The sequence below is a fragment of the Hyla sarda genome, chromosome 6, assembly GCF_029499605.1.
Source record: "Hyla sarda isolate aHylSar1 chromosome 6, aHylSar1.hap1, whole genome shotgun sequence".
Lineage (NCBI taxonomy): Eukaryota > Metazoa > Chordata > Amphibia > Anura > Hylidae > Hyla > Hyla sarda.
Window position 1 is genome coordinate 37,351,494 of NC_079194.1, and position 6,063 is coordinate 37,357,556.

The following is a 6,063-nucleotide window of genomic DNA, read 5'->3' on the forward strand; positions in this document are numbered from 1 at the left end:
ACAGCTGATTGGTTGGCTGTGCTGTCTTCTGCCTACTTCCCTTGGCCCGGAATGTCACACGGCGCTTAAGCCTATCACCGTCCGCAGCGATGTCCCGCTTTGGCTGGTGATAAGCTGAAGCACTAAGGGAAGTAGGAAGACGACAGCCCTACCGACCAATCAGCTGTAGCGGAGCTCCAGGGGAACGTAAGAAGGTAACTGTAAGTTTATTTTCACTTTTTTTGCAGCCTGGGCAGGATAGAATAAGAATAGTCCGTACCGAACTATTCCTTTAAGGACCAGAGCATTTTTTGCAAATCTGACCACTGTCACTTTAAGCATTAATAACTCTGGGATGCTTTTACTTATTCTACTTTATGTTAGTGGTACATTTTTGTTGATACTTGCATCAACAATTTCATGAAAAATTTGAAAATTTTGAATTTTTTTTCACTTTGAAACTCTCTGTTTGTAAGAAAAATGGGCATACCAAATACATTATATGTTGATTGACATATGCAATATGTCTACTTTATGTTGGCATGATGGACATGTTTTTACACTTTGAAGACATTAGAGGGCTTAAAAGTTTAGCAGCAGGTTTCCAATTTGGAATTTTTCAGGGTCCAGTTCAGTATTGAAGTCGATTTGAGGGTCTTTATGTTAAAAATACCCCATTAATGACCCCGTTATGAAAACTGCACCCCTCAAAGTATTCAAAATTACATTTAGAAAGTTTTTTTTTAACCCTTTAGATGTTTCACAGGAATAGCAGCAAAGTGGAGTAGAAATTTCAAAATCTCAATTTTTTTAGACTAACATGTTCTTGTAGCCCAATTTTTTTTCATTTTTACCAGGGGTAAAAGGAGAAAAATCCCCCAAAAATGTGTAACTGAATTTGGCTTGAGTAAGTAAATACCTCATATGTGGACACAAAGTGCTCTGCGAGCGCACTACAGGGCTCAGAAGGGAAGGTGCGGCAATGAGATTTTGGAGAGCTAATTTTGCTGAAATTATTTTTTGGGGGCATGTCGCATAGAAAGCCCCCATGGTGTCAGAACAGCAACAAAAAATAAAATAAAAAAACACATGGCACCCTATTAGGGAATCTACAAGGAATGTAACAAGGGCTATAGTGAGCCTTAACACCATACAGGTGATTGACAAACTTATGTTAAAGTTTCACATCAAAATGAAAAATTTTATATTTTTTTCACTAAAATGCTGGTGTTACCCCAAATTTTTCATTTTCACAAGGAGTAATAGGATAAAATGTCCCCCAAAATTTGTAACCCCATTTCTCTTGGGTAAGGTAAAGTGCTCTGTGGGTGCACTAGAGGGCTCAAGGGAAGGAGCGACATTAGGTTTTTGGAGAGGGAATTTTGCTAAAATGCTTTTTGGGGGGCATATCACATTTAGGAAGCCACCATGGTGTCAGAACAGTAAAAAACAAAACAAAAAAAAAAACACATGGCATGCTATTTGGGAAACTACACCCCTCAATGAACATAACAAGGAGTGCAGTGAGCCCTAACACCCCACAGGTGATTGACAAACCTTCGGTAAAATGGGACGTGGAAATTAAAAAAAATTTTAAATAAAAATGCTGAAGTTACCCCAAATTTTTCATCAATTTTTTCATTTTCACAAGGGTTATAGGAGAAAAAGCCACCCAAAATTTGTAACCTCATTTCTTATGAGTATGGAAATAACCCATTTGTGGATGTAAACTGTTCTTCGGGTGCTCTTTAGGGCTCAGAAGAGAAGGAGCGCCATTGGGCTTTTGGAGAGAGAATTTGGTTGGAATGGAAGTCGGGGGCCATGTGCGTTTACAAAGCCCCCATGGTGCCAGGACAGTGGAAACCCCCCACATGTGACCCCATTTCAGAAACTACACCCATCACGGAATGTAATATGGGGTGCAGTGAGCATTTACATCCCACTGGCATCTGTAGTAGATACGTGGTTGCTGGACTAGGCCTCAGGCCTCCTTCAAAATCACCTCACACCTCTGTACCACAGCAAGAGAGTGAACTGAACTCTGACTGTATATTGGAGGAATTTAGAGAGATCCCATTGGTCAGATAAGTCCCCTGGTTCCCCTCTGCACACTCCCCTAACAACAAGGTTCATAGCAACCAGATTCTTAAAGTAGCAAGTGCATAGAAAATACTCATACATTAACCAGTGCATAACACTGCATTATATTGTGAATGATAGAGAGTTCTGAGGAGAGTGGGCCCAAGACGGACATTGAAGCAACACCTGCCACACAGGATGGGCAGGAGTACAGAAGAACACGTGATTCTCTACTGGGTCACCACAAACTCCCCCTCTAGAGCAAAGTCATCCTTGGCTTAACATCCTAGAGGGCAAATGGTGTAGAGATGGCCTAATGGGCCTTGGTTAGGACAAACAAAATAGTTCCTGGGGCATTAGTGAAAACATTCTGCACAGGGCTATAAAAATTTGGGCCATAAATCAGAATATCCTTCACAGGGTGATAAATAGCTGTAAGAGTTAATTTGATATTTATACGCATGTCCTTTCATACTCCAGTAGAATGTAAACAAAGTCAAGAAGGAAGTAATGGTTATTGTAACGGTTTGTACCTTTGTACAAACACTTAACCCCTATGTTACTGTTGCTGACATTTTAAAGCTTATAAACACTTTTTACTTACTGACAAAAATATGTACATGTATGAAACCATATGCAAACTATTTTTCTTTTGTATGACATGACATATTTTGGATCGGGCTGCCAGAGGATTTCTATCCAGAAGCCTGTGCTACGGGGCCCATCGGCTTTTTGCTACTTCTCCCTGAAACAGAACTTTTTAGCATATTGAGATATGGACAACAATGACTTCCACTTAAGGGGCTATTTAGATTTACAAGGTGCTCTCTCTGGCCACAAAGAGAACCCTGTGCACAGTGGACAGGAAAAACAATTAGATTGGACAACACATTTTTGGTATTGATGTGGACTGGAGTATTAATATACCGACTATGAGATAAAAGTTCTGACTTGAGACATTTCTAGTATTGTACATCAACTCACTATCTGTACACAATTGGTAATATATACATTTCTGACTATTATACATTTTCTTACTTTACTTTTCTGACTGTACATGAAATTGGTTTAGCATTTCTACTTTTCTTAAGGCTATACAATCCTATTATAGTACTATACACATTTTATTACTGACATGTAATATGTATATTTGGTTTATGTGCAAATTCTAGCTACAAGGTACCACTATTCTTGGTCAGGATATACATTTTGTGCAGTTCTAGCTCATTAGTACCTTCTACATCATCATCACCATCACATAATTATTATTTTTTTCATTAGGCCCATATTAACAGTTTTACACCAACATATTTTGTTTTGCGCTGTGATTTAATGTAGCACCCTATAAAAGTTCTGGGTACTGTAGTCTTTAGAAGTTCACGGCCGTAGCCAGGCACATGCTTATAAATATGGTTGCGGATAGAGTTCTTGGCATGGTTGCCAGGCATATTTGCTTGAAGGTTGCAGGAACTGAGACAACAAAAACAACACAGCACTCCACACAAGTTAGGTCTTGCATAACGGAATTAAGGACTCAGGGTGTACCTGTACGTCCTGCGCCCGCTCCCGCGATATAATGCGGGGTCATGTGGTGACCCCGCACAGGGCCAGATTAAGGCTGCCTGGAAGACGGAGCACTTCAGTATGGTGGGGGCCCCCAAACAACACCCCCAAGACAGTCCCCCTCCCACTGAGACTTATTGCCGGCTAGCAGGGGTGGACTGACAACTCATAGGGCCCCCCATGCACCCTCACCCATATAGATGCTCTGCCCAAATACAATAAAGACATTTTTCAATTCATAAAGAAAATATAGCAAAATAACGCAATTTGTGGGTTTGTGCGCAATATATTTTATGGTTAAAATTACACATTTTATCTTCATTCTATAGGTCCACATGATTACAATGATACCCAATTAATGTAGGTTTTGTTATATTTTACTGCTTTTTGTGAGAAAAATAACATGCATAAAATTTTCCCATTCTAAACCCTATAACAATTTTATTTTTCCATATACAAGGCTATATGAGGGACCATTTTTTGTGCCATGATCTGTAGTTTTTAGCAGTATCATTTTTGTTTAGATGGGAATTTTTGATAGCTTTTTTATGAATTTTTTATGGTATATGATGTGACCAATAAGTAGCAATTCTAGACTTTGGTATTTTTTATTACATGTATGCCATTCACTATCCTCTCCTAATCTCACCACTGAGAGCTAACTGACCTTATCCCCCGACATCACCACTGAGTGCTCAGATTTCATCCCCTGACTTCACCAGTAACATCACCCCCGATATCACCACTGAGTATTCACTGTTATCAACCTCCAACAAGTAATGCAATGTATGTATACAGTGACCCCACCAGCAGAATAGTGAGTACAGCTCTGTAGTATAATACAGGATAAAACTCAGGATCAGTACAGGATAAGTAATGTATGTACACAGTGACCCCACCAGCAGAATAATGAGTACAGCTCTGGAGTATAATACAGGATATAGGGGTGGACTGACAACACTCGGGGCCCCCAGACCAAAAAAATGCAAGGGCCCCTGCTAGGCTCTGCAGCTCATCAATCTTCTGCCATGCCCCTATTCCACCCAAATCCCACACACAATAAACTAAAATGAATATATGTAAGAATAACTTTACCGTCTGTAAATTTCCAGGACCAACAATACTGGTATACAAAGAGTAAATATATACCACCACACAATAACTGGACAATACCACCATACTGTACTGAATAAAACCTCTATACACAGACCAGTATACTATACAGGATCTGTATACAATATAAGTGATTATATATATATATATATATATATATATATATATATATATATATATATATAGGAACACATGGTGTTAGATATCAGCTGTGCACTGGATGTGTATACCACATAAGTGATTACAGTTACATTTTGGGACTCTCTTAACATCTGGAGGACAAACATGTCTCTGCTTTTTCCAGTGCCCTCCCCTCCTCTACACAATCTTTCCATCTATAGGCCCACAACTGTAATAATGCACTCCTTGGTGTTCTGCACAGTAAAAGGGCAGGTAGGTAGGTAGCCAGGTAAATAGGTAGGTAGATCAGGAAGCCAGATATGTAGGTAGGTGACAAGCCAGGTAAGGTAGGGGGCTAGCGAGGTTAGGCAGCCATGTATGAAGGCCAGGTATGTACATAGTTAGGTAGCTGGGTATGTAGGTAGTTAGATAGCCTGGCATTTAGGTACGTAGTTAGGCATCCAGGTATAAAGTTAGGTAGCCCCCACTTCCTTGTAGGTATAGGCAGCAGAGTTACCCCCCCTTCTCCAAAGGTATAGGCAGCAGAGTTAGCCACCCCTCCATTCTCCAGAGGTATAGGCAGCAGGCTTAACCTCCCCTTTCCCCATGGGTATAGGCAGCAGAGATAACCCCCCTTCCCAATAGGTATAGGAACAGAATCAACCCCCCTGTTTCCTTAGGTATAGGCAGCAGAGTGCCTCCCCCTTTCCCCGTAGGTATAGGTAGAGTTAAACCCCCCATTCCTCATAGCAGAAAAGAGTATTCTGGCACCAACAGCAGGTAAAAGGATCCACCTTAGCATTGCCATGACTAAGGACATGCTTGTCCGAAAACGTGTAGGCTGCTGTGCCCAGCTTGTTTTTTTTATCTATGCTTCAATAAAGTGGATCCTTTTACCTGCCGTTGGTGCCGGAATACTCTTTTCTGCTTGTACTGAAGGAGGGGAGGCGCCACCCCACAGCCCAAGCACAACAGAGATAGTGAAGTTTGGAACGACCACTTGCTATATGGAAAGTCCCCATTCCCCAATAGGTATAGGCAGAGTTAAACCCCCTTTTCCAGATAGGTATAGGCAGAGTTACCCCCCTTTCCCCATAGGTATAGGCATATTTACACAGGTGAGAGAAAGAACGTCTGCGGCACACGTCATAGGATCCAACACAACTTTATTGTCAGCTGATGCAGAGCACAGGCTACAATTGTTCCGCT